This window comes from Apteryx rowi, unplaced genomic scaffold, assembly GCF_003343035.1.
Source record: "Apteryx rowi isolate R43461 unplaced genomic scaffold, aptRow1 scaffold_82, whole genome shotgun sequence".
Classification (NCBI taxonomy): Eukaryota; Metazoa; Chordata; class Aves; order Apterygiformes; family Apterygidae; genus Apteryx; species Apteryx rowi.
The window spans coordinates 132,876-159,084 of record NW_020451116.1 but is presented as its reverse complement, the minus strand read 5'-3'; the positions used below and the strand labels follow the sequence as shown (position 1 = coordinate 159,084).

The 26,209-nt window shown below is 36.2% G+C and overlaps 1 protein-coding gene across 3 annotated transcripts in view; it reads left to right on the top strand.

The window, feature by feature from the left end:
• Positions 1 to 674: 674 nt before the first annotated feature.
• NXT2 (nuclear transport factor 2 like export factor 2) overlaps positions 675 to 26,209 on the top strand; it is an 84,111-nt gene continuing 58,576 nt past the window's right edge. For all 3 annotated transcript variants that reach the window (XM_026089547.1, XM_026089546.1, XM_026089545.1), the window contains exons 1-2: positions 675 to 1,321; positions 4,221 to 4,305. The gene's annotated coding sequence lies outside the window, so the exon portion shown is untranslated. The remainder of the gene's footprint in view (positions 1,322 to 4,220; positions 4,306 to 26,209) is intronic.

Below are 26,209 nucleotides of genomic sequence, written 5' to 3'. Positions count from 1 at the left end.
GCTCATGCGTGCGGGGCCACGGCGAGAGCGGAGCGCCGGCTCGGCCGCTCGCCGGAGTGGCAGGGCGCGAGCGAATAGGAAGCGCCGGCCGTTCCCCAGTGACCCAATCAACAGGCGCAGCTGGCGGAGAGGCGGGCTTCATCGCGCGCAGGCTAGGGGAGGCGGGGCTTCGGCGGATCGGCAGCCCAGGGGACCAATGAAAGGCGGCGGCAGCTCGGGTTCTCCGCCATCTAGAGGGGTGTTTCCTCTGTTTCAGACGGGTGGGGGGGAAAGAGGCGGAGCTTACGCTGACTGGCGGGGGGGGTGAAGGGCCGGGGCACTATCCAATTAGCGCCTCACACACAGAGGTACGGGAGGCGGAGGCGGGCTACTGTGTGTATTTGGCGGCGCGAGTAAAACGGAAGGCGGGGTGCTCCCGAGGACTGGCAGGCGGCTTAGCCAATCATCGGCAGAGCTCTAAAGTCCCATCCGATTAGCGCTACCGGCTGACGTTGCCTTCTCCCAACTTTTTTTTGAAAGCAGCCCAGCCCGCTCCCCCCCCCCCGCGGTTGGAGGGCGGCTCCGATTGGCCGGCAGAGCCGAGCCGAGCCGAGCCGAGCCGAGGGCGCGGGGCGCGCGGGGCGGCGGCGGCGGCGGGAGGGAGGGGGGAGCAGGCGCGCGCCGCGGAGGAAGTAAACAACCCGTCAGCGCGCGAGCGACCGTTGGAGCCGAGTGCAAAACCAACCGTCGCTGCTGCCCCGGGCTGGCGCTGGGGCCGGGGATCGGGCCCGTCTGCGGGCCCCATGCAGTCCAGAGCGGGGGGGTAAGGGTGGTAGCAGACAGAAAAGAGCTAAACCCACGCGTGACGCGTACAGCGCGCTGTATCTCCACCGAGCCGGCGCCTCAGCTCCTTCGGCCGCACGCAGGGCCCTCCCGTCCCTCAGCGGAGCAGGGAGCTCGCCCGCTCAGCGCTGCTGGATCCGGGTCCGTGAACAACGCGCCCTGCCAGCCCCCTCGCAGGAGTAGTGGCCCGTCCCTCAGCTCCAGCTCACACGACCCCCCGAGAAGGCTCACGGGGCAGAAGCTTCTTGCTCATACGATTTGCTAAGCTTAACCCCGTTACGCACGACGCCTACAGTGCGCTCCCCCTCACTCCTTTTCCTCGGAGTGCCCGGCCCCGGCCCCCTTCTGCCCCTTTCCCCGGCAGGGTGATACTTTGTCAAGCCGTAATCCAACCCTGCTAAACCCGCGGGTAGAGCTGAAGCGCTGCGATGAATCTCAGCAGACTCATTCCTCTCCTCGAGAGCTTGCTGCCCTTAGAAATGACTTCAGCGCACTTTTGGTAAGGGAGTTGTACTGGCCCCTTGGCATAGTGAGGTGGTTTGAAACTGGGCTGTCCTGTTCGTAGCCAGGGTTGCTCTGGCTCTGCTGCTGTGCGGGGGAGTTGCTGTGGGGTGGGTGGCGAGTTCTGATGTACTTTGTCGTTCTTCTGATGGCATTTTGATCGCATCCCACCATTTCAATGCTGGACTACGCTCTTGTGATAAAATGCAAATATTTTAATGTAATCCTTGCTGCTTGGCACTTTTTAGACTATTTTAAGGGTACAGAAGTTTCGTGTTGCCTGTTCTGACAAGAGACTATTTTTATTAAGGTGCAACACCCTATTGTAAAATGCTTTTTACTTTTKATACAATACTGTATAATTTGACAATTTTCATGATTTTGGGGCTGTCCAATGCCAGTCTGTCATGGTTTTGATGTGATTAAGCATGTGATTTACTTCTGTGACATCTTGATAACAGTATATGATCCTCAGGCTGTGGTATCCAGGCAGGCTGTTGACATAATCCATGAAGTTTAGACCAAAACATGAGGACTGAGGAGCAAGGTCCTTTTATTCTGAAATGAGATTGTCAGTGGACATTTGTTTACCATAAAATCCTCTCTCTTCCCCATCTAGAATAAGTGTTGTATTGTTAAAATACAGGGCCAGAAATTATCAGATGTACAGATGTAATTCATAAACTGTGCCATCATCTAAAAGCTARTATCTGAGGGTGCGGAACTATTTCCAGCCCTTTACCTGCCTCCGTAATGCTTTCTTCCTCTCTGAATTTATTCTTTCCTTTGACAACTCACTCAGTGCTCCAAATAGAGGCAGTTAGTTGGTACAGGAGCTAACTCTATGAAGTTTACAGGAGCTAACCAGCAGTTCTGAGACCCTGGCCACAAATTGTAATGGCCAAGAAGAGAAACAACTTTCCAGATTTCTTGTATTGTGATGCAGTGTTATAGTAGTTACTTAACAGTGGAGGTCAGAGAGAGCGTTGCCCACTGATGAAATCGCTGGTATCTTCTTATTTTTAATAAAAGCCCCCTCCCCCAAAGTTATATTTAATTGGAGTTAGGAGTTTGTAAATATCAATAATGTAAGTGTTAAAATATTTTTTACATAATACAACTGCAAAGATCATTTTCCTAGCCAGTAATTTTGACCATATGTCTCTATACTAGCTCTCTTTTCTCTGTCACTGAAAGTACTTGCTTTTGCTTTCAAAGTCTTTCCTTGTCTGTCAACCTCACCTATGATTCATTATTGAGATGTCAACTGTCACCAGTTCCTGATACCACCCACTTGTTAAATATTTGGACAAATGTCTTTGTGTTTTCTCTCATTCTGCCTCTCAGATTTGGGAAAAGAAAACCCCATAAACATTACAGATATTTTTTTKGAGTCTCCAAAAATTAATAGTCATTTGGAAGCTGGCAGCCAAATCTTATACTTGCTATTTCATCATTTTTTTGAACTTCTCCATTCTCTCTCTGTCCACTGATCATTTAAACAGCAATCCTTTTTGTTCAGTGTTTTTACAGCATCTAACACAATATGTCCTTGTCCATGATTATAGCTTCTAAGTGTTATGGCAATACAGTGAATAAATTGTRACTACAAAAATGTAATTATTCCCCAAACAAGTATTCTAAACAGAGGAAAATTGTGACTAAGATTAGTTTTAAAAGAAATGCAAACAAGTCAGTATGAAAATGCACAACTAAACACCCAAATAACATTGGTTCTGCCCTGCAATGGTATCCTATAATAAGCTATACAATTATGATTACTGTATTAGATTGTTGATAGCTTCTGGTAGAATTAAATTGGTTTTTGAAAATGCATTCCTTTTGTTTTTTGTTATTTTCTACCTAGTAGCTCAGTTGGGTGGGATTCAGATTGCTTGGGTGTTTCCATATATTGCTTGGATTTCTTTCTATACTTGAAAATTTAGAGCAGTATTAAAGTTTTAAATATATTAAAACTTTATTTTTATAAATATAAATATATTTAAATATTAAAATATATTTAAATTTAAATATATTAAAGCTTTAAAACAATAGAACAAGCTGAACTGTGTTCACTCCAGCTGGTTGCTGAAGGATACATGTGGGAGGAAGAAAGGAAACAATTTAAAAGAAAGGGCTTGCGTTTTTTGTTTTGTTTAGGGTTTTTTTAGTCATCAACCTCTCTGGGCTTGTTTGACAGTAACTATGAATAAGTTCTCTCTGGATGTAAAAAGAAATGTGTCAGTATTTTCTAGTCTTTTTAATTTATTTTTATTATTATTACATTGCACTTGCAACTTTTTAGCTAGGGAGTTGAGAAAATAATATATGCATAATTCGATCATTTTGAAATTTTGGGGGAGCAGGTATGATCAGAACCGCAAGTAGCTGCAGAGAACAGAGTTAATAGAAATAGATTTTTCTGATGGGCCTTCTCTGGGTTAAAGAGAGTGCTTAGCCTTCCTGAAAACTTAAATTTTTCATATTTTTCTATGTGACTATTGGGAAATACTTCACAAAACTGCAAACTAATGCTAATTTTTATATAGTTTCCCAACTTTCACTGATAGGAAGAATAACTAATTTGTTTAATCTCTCTTCGAATAGATGTTGTTTGGAGTTCTTGACAGTTATGGAATCAAAGTTATCAAGTTTCTGTATTGATGTTCTATTATTTTTGTAGATTATATAGAATATATAAGAATATCTGTCAGTATATGATATCCTTGCATTACTGAAATAATTTTCTGCATATAGCACATAGCTTTAGTTTACTCTCTGAAGTCAGCACCCCACTTTTATATGGAGTCAGTTTTATATTCTTCAGTTTTACTTACAGGAATCAACCTAGCCTCAGCAGCAAATGCTTCCTTAACCGTAGTTCCATTGTCTTGCAGCAAGTGTAAAGGGAAATCAAGATCCCCTCTTCATGTCTCTTGATCTTCACCAGACTAGAAGAACCTGTAGTTCTTAGAGCTGCAGGTATGTTTGCTTTGTGTTTCATTTATTTGCTCATTCTCTCCTACCAAGTGCCTGCGTAAGGCAGGCACAGTAAAAGACCAGAAATTTGGAACCACGCTTGCTTTCATTATAGTTTCCACAAGTGGCTATAATGTTTATAATATGCAGTGATTAAGAGATTGGTGGTTGTATTACTAAGCCAAATGTAGAGCCATATATGCCATCTGACACAGAAGTATTGAGAGGCAAATAATGAGTTCCTGTAGATGTCTGTGAAATTCCACAAAGAGCAGTACTATTAGTGCAGTTAAGATGTAGAGGTAAGTGCTTTTGGACACAGTGTTGCATGATTTATTGTTCATTTCTTCTAGTTATCACCAGCCTATATTCTATCCATCCTAAGTTGCACCTGCAAGAGTAATAACCTGATAAAAGACAAAAAAGAAATCAGTTTTGTTGAGTAGTACAGTACAGTCCCAGCTCGGTCTTATGCACAGATAATTCGTTAAAAGGAAAGGAATTCCAGATACTTGCCAGTATAGAGTAAAAATATCCCAGAAGTATTTATCAGCACACTGTACCAACAGATTTTGAGTGAAACCTAGGCTTCATCATTTTTCATTTTCTTTGTTACATTGTTCCACTAACTATATGTGTAGATTTGTTTACATTTCTAACATTTTATCAAATATTTTAACTTAGTACACAAATTAATATAATTCTTCTTGCAAACGTATTTTTAGGGCCCAAACTCTTTCCTTAAAAGTCTGATTTTCTCATTGCATCTCCAAAGTAGCCTAGTCTCATTAACTTCTTAACAGTTCTGTTCTTAATATGGACATACTGTGATTTTTACACGAGACAAAGTTAGCTCAAGAAATCTAATGGAATAAAGTTTTTATATTATTCGATTATCACTAGTTTATTCTACAAACAAGGAAACTTCCCCATTCATTGGGTATGTCAGTTGAGTGAGAAAATGGAATGATTGTTTAAACAAGATCTAGATAGATCGAATAAGATCTAGAGGACAAAAATGTAAGAGTAAGGCTCTAAATTGAAATAGATTAAATCGAAATGATAATTCATCCTTTTCTCAAAAGAGTGATTTTGGGGCTAAAATCTATTAATGACTGAGAAGCTCAGGTATTACCTATTACGGTATCAAGGGTTATATAAAAATCTTTGTAAAAGGCAACCTGAGGGCTTCCTTTATCCCTCTGAAAAAGTAGAATCCACCATGTGACAAGAGTCCCCCAAATGTGCATTTTCCAGGCAGCCACATGAACTCATATTTCTCTCATCCATCCCTTCCTTCCTGTTTTGAAATAATATACCTGAGCCTTTACAGCATTTATTATGAGGCTTATTTATGAAAATATATAGATTTGAATTTAAGATTTTTAGGCACAAAGATTAAAGGCAGACCTATTAAAAGAGTTACTCAATTTAATTTAGAGGGAGCTGCGGGTGCTCAGCACCTCTCTGATAATGAAGATCTAGTTGTTTACTTGTTCCATTATACTGCTTTCACCATCTATCTAATCCTATCACATAATTGTCTACAGAAAATACTCAGATGCTTGGTTTCTTTACTGTTTTGTATAATTGGGGATAGTGTCACCATGCAGTGAAAAGAACCACAGACTGCTGTTTTTCAAAGGCATATGCTCAAATTTGCAAAACATTTTCTCACTGGATCAGGAATGAATGGTAAGATTATGCTGCCTATTTGTTTCCCTATTTATGGATAGTTTTTCTTTACTGTTTGGGTTATATAGTGATGATAACATTGAAATTATGTGAAAGTATTATACAACTGCTTTAGCGAAAGAAGCATAAATGTGTCCTTCCTTTGTGAAATAAAATTTTTAGTTATATCTCAAGGTCAGTAAGACATGGAAAGTTAAGCAACCAAAATTTTATTTACAAATAGATTGTCATTGGAGAATAGCAGGATGGAACAGAAATTAAAGATACCCATTTATATAACTGGAAATAAAAAGTGGTTAGTAAATGTCAGTTTTCAAATATTGATGTTGATGAGCAGACAGGATTGTTTTGGTGAAAGCAGAACATTTTTTCCCCAAACTGACTGCAGATGAACCTTTCCCATTGCCTTCTTTGCTAGTACATTGGATCTATTGAAAATATGTTATATAGATCAATTAGCCAGTACGTCTTTAATTCTTTCTTTTTAAAAAAATATTTAGTGGAAGTTAAAGTAAATGCCATATAGACTGTTTATAAATGAGAATTTTCAGCATTTTGCTGGGTGGCACAACCTCGCCAGTTATTTCCATCCTTACCTGTAAAAATGCCTTAAGTTAAAAAAAAAAAAATTATTTGCCTCTCAATTTCATTTTTTGACTTGGGAAATTACAAGTAATTTGTGTCTTCCTTTCCTGAGAATGGGAGGTTACTTTAACAGTAAAGGTAGAAAATAGAACTTTGCAAAGTACCTTTGTATGTCTGATTTTACTTTCCTTTTCTGATGACAGCTTCATTCTTGGAGTATCAATACTTGAATGCCAGTGGGAATTGGATTGTTTTTAACCTGAATTTCTCCAGCAATATCTGTCTAAGGGAATGAGYGTGTATGTGCTTGGCTTAACGACAGCCACACTTAATGAATTGACTGTTCTGTCGGCAGTTTTATGTTGTGTCACTTTCATTTAGCTTCTATACTTTCCTTTATTCTTATTGACACAAATTGTCCTTTCTTCTTGGTACAAGAGGGAAAGAACTACATCTGATTTATATAGCATAATTATATTGAATTTTGAATCTAGCCGTGGTCATCAAAATAATTTTCTGAAAATAATTCCTGTGGGAATTCCAAACTATGTCTGAATTATCATTCTTCATTATGTAAGAGCATATTTTGTAAATGTTTATGAACTACTGAATTAGGAAAAAGTTGGAATGCATATTTTTAAATTGATTAGCCTCTTTATTTAGATTTCTTGTATCTCCTGTTTTATTTAGATTTCTTGTATCTCCTGTTTTATAAGACTATGGAATAGAATCAGATTTTCTTAGAATTGTGTTGTTTTATAATGGAGCAACAGGTGACCAACTGAACTTAAGAAAAGTGCTAATCAGAAGAGAAAAGATCATCTAACTTAAGGGAAAATATTTTTAAAAAGGAATCCTGGCATAAAGAATCCTATTTCAGAAAGAATCTGGTAATCCCACCTCTTCTTTTCCCCTTCATCTGTGTCTGAGCTTTCTGTTGGGAAAGTTGGACTGGTGTTTTTGCTGTACAGTATCTTTGACTGACAGCTCAGAAATGCCTCCGCTTGTCATATACAGGCAGCATAATCCACTTTTAAGGATACTGGATCTTCTATCAGAAAGAAATAATATTTTAACTTTACTGTTATTACTGCTTTTTGACAAACATGGCCAAATTCTACAGTAGAGTTACTGCCAGCTTAGTGTAAAATGTTTCAGCCTTCCTTTAGACAATAAATAATTTGTAGTAACTCCAGCAGTCAGTCCATTGAAAAAGCAGGGTGAAAACTCTTTTGCTCCTCACATTATGGAGCCATTTTTACATATCTGCAGGAAAGGATGGTTATGTTTTTGCATGTTTCTCTTGTTTACATACTGTTATCTAAATTCAGGTAGCCCCTGCGAGATAGCAAAGCAGTTGTCTCTTTACTCTCTTGAAACGGGAATGATGCAGTCTGTAGTAAATGACACCCTACTCCAGAAGACTTGTCTTTCTTTTTAAAGCATTAATGCCTTCCATGCACAAGAAGTAAACTAATTCTATACAGCTTTGCAAGAAAACGTAGGGTGAAGCCAAGAACAGAGAATGTCAGAGCTCCTGTGTGCCTCTGTTGCAAAGGGGGTGTCTACATTAGTATTTTAGTTAGGTTTAAGAGTGCACTTTTGAAGAGAATCTCTCAATTGTCCCTGCTTATCACACTTCAGTTGCATTGCAGAACAGTCTTGGAGCATGCAAACTGAATTCCTTTTAGATTAATCTAAACAAAAGGGTGCATTTCAGGAGCACAATTTTGATGCATCTACATTAGTGTTTTAGTTTGGATCAGAAGTGAACTTTAGAAATTAATTTCTCRTTTGTCCCTACTTATCTTGCTTTGATTTGCAATGTGCAACTGTTCTGGGGTGCATAAACTCAGTTCCTTTCCGATGAAATTAAACCAAAATTTGTGGTATGAGAGCACATCTAATGCATTGTATGTTAGTGAGTTTGTGGAATCAGCCTAGAACTACTATGAAATAAACTGCAAAATGCACACAGCACGGACATCAAGTCTTCAACACCAATTCTTTTGCTCCCCAAATCTGCTCTACTGTTCCATACTTCTTGCTAATGTGGACATAGCCTTAATGCACTCCAGCTGCTAGTGAGCAGCCGGTCAATGGGACCAAATTAAAGTTAGTCTGAAGTAAACCCCTGGATATGCCTATAGTATGGACTTCTTGTCCTCAGCACAGTATCTTTTGGTGTTGTACTGCACGCTTGATAGTGTAGATAGATAGCCATAGAACACTTCAGGCTAGCAGGTAGCCCCAAAGGGAAAAGTAAGGAGTAAATAAGGCAAATAAAGTTTTTGTTGTGTCTTTTCTATAATCCATTGGAAAGAAAAGCTCTGTTGTGGAAAATCTGAAACCTAGCTCTGTGATTTTCCCTTGTCAGAGTAACATAAACATTTAATTTTTTCTGTGAAGTGGATTATCTTTAGTGAATGCAAATCTATGAATGCAAATCTATGAATTATCATATGGGATGGGTATCTCAAGAAACAGTTTTGTGAAAGTAGTTTTTATGAAGTCATCTAAAAATGTAGAAATTATTGCTAATATTTACTGGGTACTACTGGATTTCAAGGATGATGTAAGAAATTTTTGAAAAATACAGGTGAAGACAATCAAATCAACTTACACTTTCTTAGTTAAAATACTGCTTCAATTTGTAGACTTGGAGATCCTTCAGAAAGTAATCTAGAGCTTCAAATAAGGATACGTTGCACCAGTAGGATACCTACATTATAGCAGTACAGTACYTGCAGTAGGCATTATACAGTATAGTGTAACTGGTACAAAAATTCCCAGTATAGATAAGCATTAAATCTTACTCAGGAGAGCCCAGTCTGGCTGAGCCAATAGGAACATTACTTGAAGTGGGAGCATGATGAAAACACTTCCGCTTCAGACTAAGTGCCTAGTAATGCTCAGCACTGTCTTCTCCCATAGTGTACATTAAGGTCTGTACACTTTTGTGGTAATTTGCTAGATTTTTAAGTTATTTCATGATACTTACAATATTGTTTTAAATGGGTCTGGGTGTCAGAAATTATCGCATTGTTTAGAATTAGACTGGTTTTCTGCCATGGCCTGCATCTGAATGATAGTTAAGATTTATTTATAGTCCTTGATTACAAAGACAATTATTTGTTATGCTTAGCATGAATGATTTAGAAAGCTTAGCAATGTTTTCAATAGTTAGGGGACTCTGGAACAGTAGAACAAAGACGCATTGTGGTGCAGTTAAAAAAGGATGTTTTCAATCTCTCTACTTGCCTTAAAGAAACATATTTACAAGTGCAGCCCTTTACAATGTAAATTAGATTGATTATGATCTTCCTCTAACATGGATTTAAATGTTAGTTGTTAACGGTATCATAAGTTATTGCCAATTTTAATCCATAATGAATTATGATGCTGTTTCAAAAAAAATTATCTGTTAATTTTTAGCAGAAAATTTCCCTCCCAGTATCTTTAAAGGGTAAAATAGCAAATCTGCTAAAATGATCATTCATAGTGATGTTGCATATTAACAATCTTTTCTGGTGCTTGTTTGATGCCTGGATGATATAGGATGTCTGTAAACTTTTGTTAATAAATGCCTCAGCTTTCCATATGTATGATGATATATACCATCTTAAATGTGTAGCAGGACAATATAGACATTTTAGAAAACAGATATTAAATATGTTTTTTTACTGTTTAAAATCATTAGCAGTGGGTGATTGCTCCTTTGTTAATATAAAATATATTAATCTTATTTAATTACTGCTAAGTGAGGTAATAGTGAATAGAAAATTCCCCCTAACAAACTTAGTGTTTTTGATCTCCTTGGCACATTTCAAAATTTTGAATAAGATGGAAGCTTTCCTTGTAGTTCCGAGTATGGGACAARATTTAGCCTCACCACTTCAGAAGGAGCTCAAAAAGAAATTATGACTCAGAGACARTCCTCTGAATCATATTTCCCGTGAGCTGTAGCATTGCACAAGTGGGGAGTATGCTGTCGGCCCATTGCCAGATGAGTTATATTCCCTCCCTCATGTCCAGTCAGCTCTGCTTGCTGACAGAGAAGGGAGCAATATGATGATTATATTTACTTCCGATCCAGTTTACCACAACTTCTTCACTTGCTCATGAAAGGAAATATTAGCTCTTTGAGGCTTGCCCATTAATGTAGTGCCCATAATACAACTTTCAGGAAGGATGGTGTGATGACACAGTAGAACGCAAGAATGCCTTACAACTTCGGTACAGAACTTTGTTACTATGTTGTTAAGTATATATTAGTGCTCATTCATAGATGGGACACTGTACACTCTTGTTAGGTCTGAAACTAGTGCTTGTTCCCTGGACACTCACTTTTTATCCCAACTAAAGAAGCAGCAAATCTGTAGCAGTGAGGGAATTTATCAGTGACACCAACATGGGTTGCAAAGTACTGTTTGAGTTTGATTCCAGGCAGATTTGGCAAGACTAACAATAACTAAGTAAAATATGATTAAACAAAGCTGGGTTMTTGGTAATCATTTTCAAAAAATGAGCTGTACTCACATACAAATCAATAAAAATAAATGTTTTCTTTTGTTAAATTTAAGAATGTAATAATAGAATGACCAAATAATCCAGTCTGCTACTTAAACTCTGCAATGACTTTAACAAGATTCAGTCAACAGATTTTACAGATGAACACTGATTTACCTGTAAATAATTGAGGTTAAAGCATTCATTTGTTAGTATTAGATCAGGCAGAATTGCAAAGGTTCATTGTTCCTAGTGGTTAAAGAGGTTAACAGTACTTGTAACCTACTCAGAATCATTTAGAATTCCTAATTTGATAGCAACAGTGATTTCATCTGAAGCCTAATACTGAATACTGTTTATTTTCTTCTCTTATTTATGAAGGAGGAAAATCTGAAGTAGATGAGAAAACATATCTTGAAATGATTCATTTCAATGTTAAACATTTGTATTTTTTACATTTATAGTGAAGTTTTTGGAAAATTTTACCTGGATTGTATATGTAAGGGACAGATTGTGTACCTGTCAATTGATGTGGAAATATCAATATTGTGAGTTTAGCCTGTAGGACTGCTTGGGTAAGTAGCTGCTCACAACACGAATGTAGATTGTGCAATCTACTTCTAAGCATGTAGCTTGAAATTCAGTCCTATATGATCTTTCCACCTGCTTTTGTTCTTCAGAAAGAACTTTCACAGATTCACTAGTCATTTTCACAAAAACTAAAAATTGTTACAGAACAGACTAGATGATAATGAAGCTGAAAAAATATGTTGCAATAATTCGAAACAACAGGAGGTTGTCACTGAATATTTGCTCTGTCTCCAGTAATTCTGTTGTCAGGGCCATTCTGCTATTATTGTTAATCTTTTGTGCTTGTTAAGCTTTACTTTCTGTCACTTTATGGAAAATGAAGAACAGAGTGAGAAATAATCATAAGGGTAATTATCAAAATTATTATGTGCCTGTGTTTTCAGGAGCCTGTCATCCTGAAAGATACTCCCTTTTGGTACAGGAGATGAAACTGATAAACCTGATCTATACTGTCTCTGTGACTGGCATACCGTGTGGCCAGTGAACAAGTGACAGTCTACTTGATTTTCATCGTATTATCCACAGTTTTAAAGAGTTCTGAGAAAAGGTGTTAGCTATAGTAAATTTGAGGTAATTGTAACATTCTTAATATGGTTAGTTTTATATTATACTTCTTTTAATACATCAACACAGATTAACTCAAGCCTTCTTTGTAGTGATGCATCCTGGAGGACAGAGTAATTTTCCCATATACCCACAACCTAGCTTCTTTTTTATTAAACAATTTTGAGTGCAGGTAGCGGAGAGGAAAAAGTGTCTGTAAATATGTTGTACCAGTGCAAAAGCAGTAACTTAATGCCTTTCAGGGCTTCCCTTACTACTGTGCTTTCAGTAATGGGATATTCTGTTACTTATTTAATACTGTAAAGTTGGCAGTTCAGTGTTATTTTTGTGTGTATTTGTACAATATGCAGCATAATGACCTTTATCACAATACAAAAAATAAATAATAATACAGAGGCAGTGGGCCTCTAAATTATCTGATATATTTCATCCTAGACCAGAACAGGCTTAGCTCTATTTTTTCACAAAGGCACTTGATGAATTTGGGGTCAAAGTACCTCTTCATTTTTTCAAAACGGACTTTCTCCAAAATTTCCATCCTAAAACTCCTGAAGGTGAGGAGTACCAGGTATGCATCTATATCGCTGCTTTTCATAGTAATGTATTTCTCATCACCAGGCAGTTTATTAGGGAATAGTGTTCAGATTTCAAGATCTTGCCTAACATTCTGCTTTTGCATCTTAAATCAGATTCTGAAGTTTTCACGTTCCAAGTTTCAATCATCTGTGAATCTTGCAAAGTGAACCTGGCATTGGATGCTAATCCCTTCTGCATAAAAGCATTGCATGATATAATGAAACTGTATTTCATACAGTGTCTTGCAAATAAATTATGTCCCAAATAGGTTGATAGAATTCATGACTCAGGGTAACATTGTAAACATTGTGATATAATAAGTTGCTAAAGCACTTATATTTTTGTTTGTGATTTGTAGGGATAGTTACAGAACAACATCAAGGATATATATGTGAAGGACATAAATATGTTTAAGGAATGAACAAGAAGTGCTTACAAATAAATATGTGGATAGGAATGAACATAGGGATATTAAGTGCTCATTTTTAGTTTCATAATAAGCAAAGTAGCTATTAGTTGTTAAATAAATCAGAATATAAACAAATGGCAGATAAGTATGCAGAAGAAGTAGTATTTGTTGTGATGCCTTCATACAGTGATTAGGCACTTGACATGCATTAGCCATAATACTTTCCCTAGAAAGTAAATAATAAAAATAAATAGCCATAATCTTTCTCTAGAAAATAATTTAATGACATAGATATTTTAGCTTGAATCAAGACATAAGCATTTGCTTGTTCTTTAACATGCTATGAATGGAAGGCATGCTAAAGCCTGTTTTTTAAAGGCCAAGTAAAACAGCAAAATATGTCAGATGATCTGAAGAGAAGAAAAAAAAAAGATTATGAAAAGGTAACTCACATACTTTTAAAAGAGGGGAGCAAATTCAAGCCTCATATAAGTAGAAATAATTCAAAATGGCCTTCAAGGGAGCAACAGTAATTTGTCATAACTGTCAAGTGGACTGGGTCATCTTCCTCTCTCTTTCTTTTCCTAGAGTCCACTACTTTTAGCCTTCAGGTTATTTTTATATGCTTCCCTGTGGACCCACATAAAAGCATTAATACAGCTATGTGATTCAGAGAAATATGACAATTTCTTCCAAGATGTCTTTTGTGTTTTGTTTTGTTTTTCCTAAAAGCATTCAGGATGATATTGTTGTTTAGACAGGCAATTTGGGTTATTGTTTTTTCAGCTGAGTTTATAGAGTTATTCTGTAGATGTAAACTTACTCGTACAATAGTAATATATTTCATTTTCACACTCCATGTCACAAAGACACCTACTGAATTTTGACATATGATACAAATGGTGTAAAGTGTATTTAGATGATTTACAGTGTGCAGACTAAATAATATTTTACCCTGTCAACTGCAGTCATCAGAAGGTCAACAATATGGAGTTCACACACACATATATATTCACACAGACACATATATGTATGTATGTATAAATATATATGTATATCCAGTTAAAGAAAAGATATAGCCCAGACAATCAATAAAAAAACAGATCAATACAAGTGCGTCACTTGTTTAGAATCATGGTAAACTTAAAATCACATCTTGCAATCAAGTAAACAAACTGGCCTAATTTTGTAAACCTGGTTCTCAGTTTTGCTAAAATCTTCTTATACCAYGGTGTAAAAAGCAAAAGAAATATTTCCAATGGCTGAAAGTACAAAAAAAAACCCAAAAAACCATTTAGCGTCTAAATATATAATCCCTGAAACAACTAATGAATTAAGAGCACAGCTAACGTAATTGTTGTAATACACTCAGAGTGTGTTAAGATGAGAGTGGTAACCCATTAAAAAGTTACTCCTTACCTATGGAAAAATATAAATAGGCATTCATATTGTTATCATTTCCCTTGTTCTAAAACACAGTGGTTCTTTGGGGATATCAGATAAGACGGGCCTAGTTATTTATTTATTTATTTGGATATACTGAGACTGCTTTTCTTTCAGAAATTTGCACTAAAGTTACCTGCACCATTTGAAGATGTACCCAGGTTCTCTATGTGCAGCAATTTGAAGCTGACTCAGAGCAGCTCAGTGCAAAAAAACAAAGTGACTAATCTCTTTGTAGAACTGAGGCTTTGCAACTTTGCTCTGAGTCATCATGACAACTCTGACTACCTAGGCTTAATACAGAAATAAACAGATTTAAACAAAACACCTGGTTTCAAAACAAACAGATTGCTTCTGGTCCTTTTGTCAGAATGACCTTGATAACACTATTTAACATCAAAGTGTTGCTGATATGCAAGGTAGTTTTAATTTAAAATCTCTARAACACTATCAAAGTGGAATCTAAGAAGTTAAGGGAAAATGAGGAAAGAAAGAATGAAAATAAGAAGGCAAAATATTCTTTTACTCATTTAAAAACACTGTGGAAAAAAATCTTTTTTTAATTGGTGAGATTGAAACTGAAAGAATAAAGCTGGATCTGTTTTGTATTAGGATGTGGAAGGCAGAGCTGTGGGAGATCTTTAATGGCTTACCTTCCCTAGACATATTCTAGCCACCCTTATTAGTCCTTCACATTCACAACGATCAAATCACTAAACTCAACAATAATCATCATCATCATATGTAATAAAAATATATAGTAATAACTTAATTCAGCAAATCTCCCTCTATGTGTTAAAACTATTTGGTCCTCAGTCTTTATGCTGATATCTAAATGGTAAATGTTAGTACAGGTTGAGCTGGAATCTTCTAAAGTAGATGAATGGTTGTTTCTGCCACCTCAAAGCTACAGGAGCAAATACTGCTTTCAGTGGCACTAGTGTAAATCTGTAGGAGCAGATCTGAAGTTAATGATCAACAAATGAAACGTAATAATGAGCTACTCTTGATTTGCTCTTGTGTAAGTAAGAGTAGAAATTGGCCCTATATATTTATTTCAAGATCATAAAATACAGCCATTTTGAAATCTTTACTAGGATAGGTTTGGGCACGTCTGTGCAGACAGACCCAAGTTTTTATGCCTGTAGTCCAAGATAGCCAGTCACAGCCTAGCTCTGACTCAGAAGCTGTACAATTGCATTCATGCTGTGCTGTCCTGGAGTTAATAAACCCTGCGTGGCATCGAGAACCCATAAGGTATGGTAGCATGATGGTGTGCACAGACTGAGAAGTCYAGCCATTCAGCAAGACTTATCAGCCTGTGCAGTGTTTTGGATCAGAATTGATTTACTTCAGCTTAACATGCCAGTAGTGTGAGTTCAGATCTGCCAGCATATGTCTGTTTAGGATATTTGCATGCAAGACATCTTCATTAGGGAACAAATATTCCAAAACAGAAAAGAAACTTAGTATAGAGCTTACAAACATAAATTATGGCTATCTAAATTAAAAATTTAGTCATTAGATAGTTAGTGGTAGTATTGAGTACATTATAGGGCTTGAGGTAGTAATGTGAATTATTACAGATACACCACTCACGCTTCTGTCATTAAAGTATGTATATGTAGGTATATTAAAAGGATTGTTATAGAGAAAGTATTACATTTAGTGTCTCATTTTATAGTAATAGTGAAAAAAGTAAATAAATCTAACAAAACTCCAGAAGTGAGCAATGCTGAATGTCTAGTTCTTTGAGTCATAAAATTAGCAAGAGGTAACATGTTAATCACTTAACATTAAGAAAGCTAATAAGCATGTTAGTTTAAATGTTTTTGTGCTTGAGGTAGGATCATGTAAGATCTCAGAAACTAAGCAGAGTTGGGCCTCGTCTGTACTTGAATGGGAGATGTGTAAGAAAAATTTATCATACTACAAGAAAAGATGTCAGTGGTTTAATAGGCTTCATCATTATAGCTGATTCAGTATTGAAGGAATACCTGTTATGGTGTTAAGGAAACACGCTACTGTTAGAACTGGATGCCAGATTCCTTCAGTGTTTAGGATTAAATTTGGATCCACAGGTTGGGGCATTACATTTAGGAAAGCATTTTGCCTCGAATTTACATCAGTATCCTGATGACTACAAAGGAAAACATGTGCAAAGTTTGACAATTTACCTGGCATATATATGCCAAGTATATATATGTACTTTGATATAGTATTAAAGTAATATAAATATATTTAGTTATTATTTGCTTAGTACCTTTTTTTGTCTTTAGCGTCAGTCAGTAGGATATGGTCATAGTTACAGTTTCTCTGTCTTGTTTCTCTATAATTCCCGTATTTTTTACTCGTTAAAAAAAGTGAGAGGAAAATTGTTGAAAGGAAGATAACTTTTTTTAAGTAAAAGTTTCTTGTATCAGAGATACAATACAAATATAAAATGATAAATAAATAAGTGGTACTTCATATGAACTGTAAATTGTGAATTGTGGAAAACTGTTAAGGGAAGATAAAGATGTAAGGACAAAATCCTTTAATGGCAGGTCTAATGAAAGTCTGATGACATTTGAACAGAATCCATCTCAAAATGTTTGAAGTTTGTTAGTAGCTGGGGATGGTAAAATAGTTAATAATAATACAAGAAAGACAGGCCTTATCATAAATATCTGACATTTCTCATTGAGGAGTTTTTTATGCTGTCCTATGGTCAGCTGCTTCACTTTACTTTTTGGAGAGTATAAACATTGCAGTAAAGGTCACTCACTTTCAGGATTGCGTTCTTTCTGAAATAAAACTTGCTTCAAGTCTAAGAATTAAAATATGATGTACAACTCACCTATGTGGATAGACAGATTTCAGAACCATGCTGTAGTCCAGAAATTACTATTGTTTCTATTATTTAATTTGATTTTTATTTTCTTCCAAAGATTCTTTGAAATCCAGAAAACTTAATTTCTATTGATGATGGGCTTTCTCATTGATCTAGCTATCAACCTAATCTTTCAAACAAAAAAGGCAGAGACAAAGTTGAGATCATAAGTATCTTCAAATAATATTGAGATTGCTGAATATAAAAAGGAAAGTACATTTCTGAAATTTGGGAAAATAAAAACTACATTTATATTGTCAATCTCGAATCAGTTCCTAAATTGCTGTTTATTTTGCTCTTATTGGTTAAGTCAGAAACGGTTTATCTCTGTCTGGACAATTCCTGTCCCTAGTGGGTTGAGAAATGTATCCTCCACTGTTTTGTCACATTTGTGTATCTTGAACTACCATTCTCTTCATAGCAAATCAAGGCAGATTCCTGCAGGAAGGGATTATTAATACTTCTTTAGGGATAATACTGTTTGCATCGCCTACATGTTGTTTGCTGTTTTATCTACTGTATTTCCTGTCAACGTGAGTAATGTAAAAGACTGTATGTCATTCAGTGAAGAATTAACCATTTCTGGAATTGTTAAATTTTTCCACCTTTGTAGTTGTTAGTGGAATAATGAAAACATTAATTTTTCAATTACTGCTAGAACAAATGCCTTACTATTGGATTCAGGAGACATTTTGCCATCCCAGTCTTTCTTGATCTAAAAAGCACTAACCTCAGAGGAACCCCAGCTTTTAATTACACAAGTTTCAAAATGTCTGTGATCTAGCCAAGCCACTACCTCTGTATATTGACCACATGTTTATGAACCAGTGTTACACTCAGCAGAAAAAAAAAAAAACTATAATGTATGTACTACAAAGGTCTGCAGGTTAGTTTGTTTGTATGTCCCCAAAAGATTTAAATATGATTAATGAAGTTAATAACATTACTATCAACCATAAATCTGAAGGGTTTAAAAATAGAACAGTTTTGGTGTTTTATAATACCTTTTGTGAGTACTGTAACAAATATATTGGCATCAAGTATAATTTCCTGACTCTTTGAGGTGCTTTCTGGAAAGCCAGTGAAATATAACATTTAGAATGGGTGGTTGGATTTAATTCAGGCTTGAATCACTTAATCTCTCTTTGCCTCTGTTTACTGATGTGGAAAAAGGAAAACAGTGTTTTTAGAGAGATTTGTTAAGTTTCTAATCTCTTAAAATGAAGGAAGTTGCTATTAAGTGGAAGAAATGTTACGTTGGCTGATTGGGCTTTTTCATAGGAAACCTTTTTTCTTCTGTTTTGTGGAAGAGCTGACAAAGATTATTTTTAAAACGAATACGAGATAGTATTCTACAACAACATCATGTCATCATAGTATTGTTAAAATAATATGTGTTGGATTAATGAATGAGTACAGATAACAAAGGAAATTGCTGAAGGCTACTTAAGTTTGCATGGGCAAAGCTGAAATACGTGTTTAACTATCCACTCTCTTAAGGGTCTTTAATAGGCTCTTAGGTGAGACAATTTCATATTTCGTGAGAAAATTTGTGCACTTGTAAAGTGTAATCAGCTTCATGTATTTTAGATACAGCAACATATAAAGTAAAACGGGTTTCAGCACATCAGTGCACTAAGATGAGCATTCAGAAAAAAGTAGGAATATGAACTCAGGTCTCTAGTGCCATATACAATTTGAGAACAGGCTGATGCTACAACTCAGTCCATGCAAACTCACTCCAGAGGCTGAGCAATACCCAGCAAAAGGTATTTGACTTCCTCTGTGAGTGGAGAAACAGGTATACATGATAGCAATTTGTTTATATCCCTTAGAAGGAATCAGAGTTGTGTTGTATACAACACATGAAAGAAAAAACTTCTTGTAAATAAGTATTACATTTCTTTAGTAAACATGCTTGATTATTTGTCCGATTGTAAATTAAAATATTCATTTTTCCTATTCACACAGTTAATAAAATACTACTCTTCCTGCATCTACAATCCATTATGAAAATATTTCCATTAGAGATGCTACCCACCAACTGAACTGACATTGAGTGGCACAAGTGCTGCTATTTTGGGAGTTGGTGCAGCCTAGAAGGGGAGGTTAGGGTGGAGTAATGTGCTTGTTCATATCAGTTAATTTTTATTAGGCAAGCTATGGAAAGAGAACCCTACACTAGTGTGTTATAGTTTTAAAAGCAAAAAAGGGAGGCAAAGGTGTGATTTCATTGCAAAAAAAATTATAGGGTATCAGAGTATGAGTGTACTTCATTCCCCTTTGCCTGCAACAAATTCTGTTCTTAGCTAGTTCATAAATCTAGAGCAGCTTCACCAAAATCAGTAAGACTGCTTAGTAAAGACAAACAAGGTTTTATGATTTATGTTTATACTAAATAACTATATTTGTATCTTGTAATTTGGTGTGTCCCTTTATGCAAATATAATAACGTATGCCTTTTCTCAGATCTTTGCTCACATTCCTGAAGTGATTTACTGATTAATGTTACAAGAAATATTTCTGAATATTAAGTTTCAGAAATTGCTACAAGTTAGGACATCAAAGCAGTGAAAGCTGGTAGTGTCTAAAACCAAAATGCAGATACAATTTTTTTTCCAAAAGTAAAGGACAACAGGTAACAAAGATTGTAACTTTTGGATTCCAAGTATAGTAGGCAATGCCTACCCTGTTGAATCTCTAACAAGGACCATATTTTTCAAAAGCATCTTCTAAAAATTTTTAGGCCCATGGATGTGTACATGCAATCTGAATTGCTTGTGTAAATTTGCATGCAAAAATTGGTGCACTTTATTTGCATAGCTTTTGATAAATTTTCTGGCTTGCTTTTAAATATGTAGAATGCTAAAATATTTGTGATCTGTCAGTACACATGAAATGTTTGTGCGTATATAGCAGTCAATGCATGAAAAATATTAATGTGAAATTCATGAAAATAACACTTTTAAGAAGACTCAGGTATTTAGAATTACAAAAAGGGAAGACTAGAATTTTTGAAAGGTGTTCTTCATTTTTGTGCATTGCCATGTGTTTAGGATTTCATTTGAAGGGGATACAGGGTGCTAGACCCTGCCTGTACAAGCAGAAGCAAGTAAGAATGCCAAAAATTTAATAAATTTATCTACATTTTAGCGCAGTTAATAGAGCTATTCTTTTGGACTGTCAGAAAGGGTAAGAATTTGGCCCTTTTGCAATGTCTTTAATGACAGAGAGACTCCTCTTGTGCAAATTACCTGACCAAAAAGTGGTACAGTGCACTGTTGAGTCAACACAACTGTTCTGGCTTGTTTTTTAAATATTTGCAGGGAGTTCACAGATGATGAGCTGATGCTCAGGAACCAGATTCTAGAGATTTGTTGTTTAAGAGAATCCTTAGCTTTTGACTCACACACAAGATCAAGGTTTCAAAAGAATGACAGAGGGGCGCTGAGTTCATGACTCAAGATTTTGCCTTGTGTACAGCCAGCAGTAGTCATGGCACAACAGTAGTGCACTTCAGATATTCACTGCTTTCTGTGATGTTGTAAAAGAATTCAGAGTTTGTAGGAGTAATTGAATCTAGAAACACAATTTATTTCTTGTAAAAATGAGTCCCTTTGTAAAGAAACAGATTAACTAAAAACTGGACTTTTATACCCAGTCAGCTCTTTTGCAGTAATACATTTATCGGCATGTGGCCCATTTCTGCTAGCTGTATAACATACAGATAAAGCTGTAAGAAACATACTCCAAAGAGCAGGGGGCTGAAGGAGGGAAGATATCAACAGCTGTTAAGGGTTCTATTGCTGGATGCTGTTGGACAGTGCTGAGCAAGTATACAGCTAAATCTGAAGACAGTCAGGTAGTCCATACTTTTTAACTTCTTCCTGTAGCAGAGTATTTGAATTACCAACAGCCCAGCTGCCAATCCAGTGACATAAGTTTGGTATGGGGCCACATTTGAACTGTTCACAGGTCACACATAACTCAAGAACTATTGGTTGGTAATAATGTCTTAAAAATGTACACCTGCATTGCTAATGGCTATAATGGATTAGAACAAAAGGCAAATTGTTGTTGTTGTTGTTGTTGTTGTTGTTGTTGTTAATGCTGCTACTTTTAGGGGAAAATCCTGCCCTGCCATTTGCAAGTTAAAGAACCTCAGATAGAATAGAAATACAGTGTTACTGAAATAGAGGGTGTTTTAGTATTTGTACAGGCTTGATAGCAGATGTCTTGCACAGCATTGGCTGTACAAGTCATCCCCATGTGCCGGTGAGTGATGCTGAGTGAGGAGTTCTGGTGGGGTTGATTTGCTGGTCACAACATGTTGTGATCTGGGGATAGCCTCAGTTCGGTAAAGGCAATTGAATGAGTTACTGTCATTTCAAAGTGGATGAAGAGTATTCCTCTTCTTAGTCAACACTGTAACTCAGATGAAGGGAAAAACTCTTAAATCCAGTATTTTGTAACAATTTTCTATAAATTTTCTATAAATTGAAGTCATGTAACTACTAATAAAGGAAACAGAAACAGTTACTAATGCTTTATGGACGTAAGCCTTATATAACTTACTTTGAAATTGTGGTTAATTTTATTTTCTGTCTATATAGATGATGCATAATGTACTAGACTTTATTGGAAGTTTTTCCGCCATCCGTACTCAGATAAAAATCTAGCATTTGCTAGAACAAATGTAAATAGTAACTAAGACTGTTAATCAAGATTGTTTGATTTTAATTTTCTTTTAGACACTATGCAAGTATGAACAAGCCTAATATCGAGAGGGGATGCATGTCTTCCATTAGGGAGCTCCCATCTCATCTACCATAGACTTACTGAGACTTACACCTTATGAAATGAACTTAATTCATGTAGTTACTATGTTTAGCTCAAACATGATGATAGGATCAGTCCCTCCAAATTCTTGAAATGAAAAATATTTATTACCAATTATGTTTCCATCAGTCCATCAACTGTATCAAAGCACTGTTTGCCTAATACTGAATTGAATAAGTAATTTATTGTCATTTGATAGAAGCAACTGATACTTTGAAGACTGTATTTATCCTGCATTTAATCATTGTAATGGAAAAGTTGATATGTGGGATGTCTATAATATATTAAATATAAAATATACAAATCTACTGTAAGGGGAAACTGGACTTTCATTTTTGCAGGAAAAGGATATAAGTCCCTAATTACAATAATATGCTATTGCCACTCTTCCATCCTGTTGGGCTGTAACGACCATTTCCCTTTTTACATAATTTACTAGCTTTAGATGTGTCTTTTATCCTATTACAGGTGCAAACAGTGTTTATAATGAAAACCTGTAGGCTAAATTCAGTTGGGGATTTAATTACATTTTAATAGACTACTTTTTATAATTCTGTAAAGAGCACTGTTTTAGGTTAAGAAAATGTTATATGTKTTTCTTGAATTACTTGTTTCTCTTTTACTTTGCTGGCATGTATCTTTGCTTGCTACTGAGCTGTCAACACTGGATGTTTTCAGTTTTGAAAAGGAAAATAATCTATAGATTTATTTCTAATGAATTCAGATCACAAAGAAAGAAAGAAAGAAATGATCCTGATAGCTTTTATTCTCTTGCCTATCTTTTCTAGAAATGCAAAATAGTAGTTATCTWTGAAATTATTTTATTTCCAGAGTATAGAAGTCCATCCTTTGTGCTTTTTTTTATTTCCATGTCAATTTAGCTGCAACAGTAGGACTAAATAAAGTCAGGCTTGTGATTTCTGAGGCCTAATATTTATTGAATAATCAGTCACGATTCTTTGTTTTACATCAGCTGTGATTCGGGGTTTTATGATCTCCCATCTAAATGTTAGCCAGGATTGGTAATGTTTAGTTTCCAAGATGAAATATGATTGGGTGCTTTCATTTTGTGTGGACAGACTACCAGGAGGGAAAAAAAGACATGCACCTGATAATACTAGATTGACAATTTTGCTTACAATATGATTTTGTTTGTATCAGCATGTACAGAATAGAACATCTGTTCACAGAATAAAGTAGTTATAAATTCCAGAAGGAGAATGTCTTTGTGGCTAGCATACTTAGGAGCAGTGCTTTAATGAAGTTACTACACATCTGGGTGAATAATACTTGTATCTATATTGTACTGGAATACTGCATAGAACAAACAATGATTCATTCTCTTCTAATACACCTTTTCTTAAATAGGATGATTCATATCAATATTTCCTTACAGGAAGACACTGTTTTTATTTGTTATCAAAACCAGGCTTAGTGTATATTAGAAAGGTGATCTGAGAAGTTAGCATGGCTGTTATGCTTGCCATGCCTGGTCTCTGAGTAAGTAGAGGGTCTCAAGATATTTTCATGGTACTGCGCAGTGCAGAGCTAGGCCAGGTCCTGGAAGCAGTACAGCTGCATTAGCAGAGCACCCTGCTCAGGCTCATTAGGTCAGAAGCCTTTGCGAAATAGCTATACAGCTACTTTGTTCAACATTGTGCTGTGTAAACACACACTATAACCTCCAGTCCAAGTGTAGCATAGGTGGTGACAGGTATTTCTGCAGTGCCCTCCATTGTCCTGTGGGCAAATTTTCAGTTTCAAAAATCTTGATTAAGTGCTAATATGTTATTATTAGATCAAAACCCATGATAGCTCCTTTTAAATTGCCCAGCATTCCTGAGCTATTGTTATGATGGGTGACTTGACACATCTTCAACAAAGGTAGGGTTGTGATTTGTTGATGAAATTGCCTAACATTGAGTTCCCTGACACCCAGCTAGACTAATTTTGGCATTGAGCTAACCCTTTAAAACACGCTTGAATATTTCCATGCTATATTTTAGTCTGCAGGTCTAGAGATACCCTGTCGATTTGACACTGCTTGGATTTTATTAAACACTATGCATTACAACTGAGCAAAATAGAGAACTTAAAGATATAGAAAATATAGTAATTATGTTATGCATGTTCACTTTAAGCTTTCTCTAAGATTTTTTTGTTGAATTCTCTTACACTAAGTGAGTTCCTGCACTCAGTCTTCAGTAGGTCAAATTACTTTCTTTTTGGAAATTCTCTAAGCAGCAACCTAATATTCAAGTGCACACTGGTGACTTTTGAAAGATCCCAGTTGCTCACTGATGTGCTATTAGTTATAGCCAAATACTGAAAGTCTGTCTTAGAAGTCTGTCTTTGTGATATGCAAAGGATATTAATCCCATTATATCGAAACCTGTACCAGGCAAATTAGTAGAAACTACTATAAGAATGGAGTAAGTGGGCACATAATAAATATTATATATTTGGGAAGCATCAACCCAACTTTTGTCACAAATCTATTGGAATCTTTAAAGAAGTCACTCAACAGGTGAATAAATCCCATTGATACAGTCTACTTTTATTTCCAAAAGCCATTCAAAAATTCACCCCTACCAAAGGCTCCCACAGAAGGTAAGCTGTCAGAGGTTAAGAGAGAAGGTCCTCACCTGGGCATACAAGTGGTTAAAGAATAGAGGCAGAATCAACGGTCAGTTTTCACAGTGGGTTCTGTAGCCATAATAGCAGGTAGCTCAGTGCCGGCCAGCCACCTGATTGATTATTCAGTGTCTTGGGTAGGTTTTGTGTATTTGTGAAAGACAAGGCCTTTCTGAGATTTTGGTTTCCTGGACTGGGAGGGATTAGACTAGAATTTGGAAAAGCAGCACTACTCAAATTTTCCATTCTTAGATCCACAGGGAAACWGGCTCAAGTTGATGTGGTAGTAGGAATTATAAGTGAATATATATGGAGAACTTCATTGGTACTGTTTTCTCTTTGTTTCTCATRTTTGATGTTTATGAAACACACGAGGTCAGACCAGCATAATAGGAGATTCAAATACTCAGCAACAGAAAAGCAACCAAGAGTCAAATTTTAGCCTCACTATGACTGTGATTTAAGAGCATTTTTGAGCATGACTATAATATTTAGCTTCTGGATTGAAACAGTGTACCTGGCCACTTTTTCACAGAAACAAGACAAAGAGTTGCAAGCGTAATAGGATGAGAATTGTATCCTCTTTTAGATTTATTTATACTGCTATGATAAGAGGCTTAATAAATAGCACATAGTACAATTTCAAAAGAATACAAATTAATAACACCTTTTTAAAATGATATTTAAGACCACAAGAAAGCCAAACGATATTTAAGACCAACATTCCATTAAAAATAGCTGATGCAGGTTTCTATTGCTGTTTCCAAAACAAAAATGATAATGATCAAATATTAATTGATTTGGGATCCCTCTTCCCCAGTAGGAGAAATTTTGACAATAACTAAATTACTAAATTTACTGCAAGGATTCAGAAGAAGACTCTAGTTTCCTTTTAATAGTCAGTCGCCTCAGGGCTTCAGAAAATATATCAAAATAGAGGAGATAATCTATGGAGATATGGAAATTGGTAGGCAGCCAGCTCCAGTACTTACATAAGTGGGCACAAATAAACAAACAATATAAGCAGTCAGTGGCAAGCCAGCTTGTGCTGGTGCCGCACAACTAGTCTACAGAAGCATGACATAAACGAGAATTTTTAAAAATCAAAAGAGCTGGCTGGCTGATCTGTTGATGTTCTCTCTCCTGTATGTCTCCACAGCTTTTCAGAATTGAGCTATTCATTAATGTAA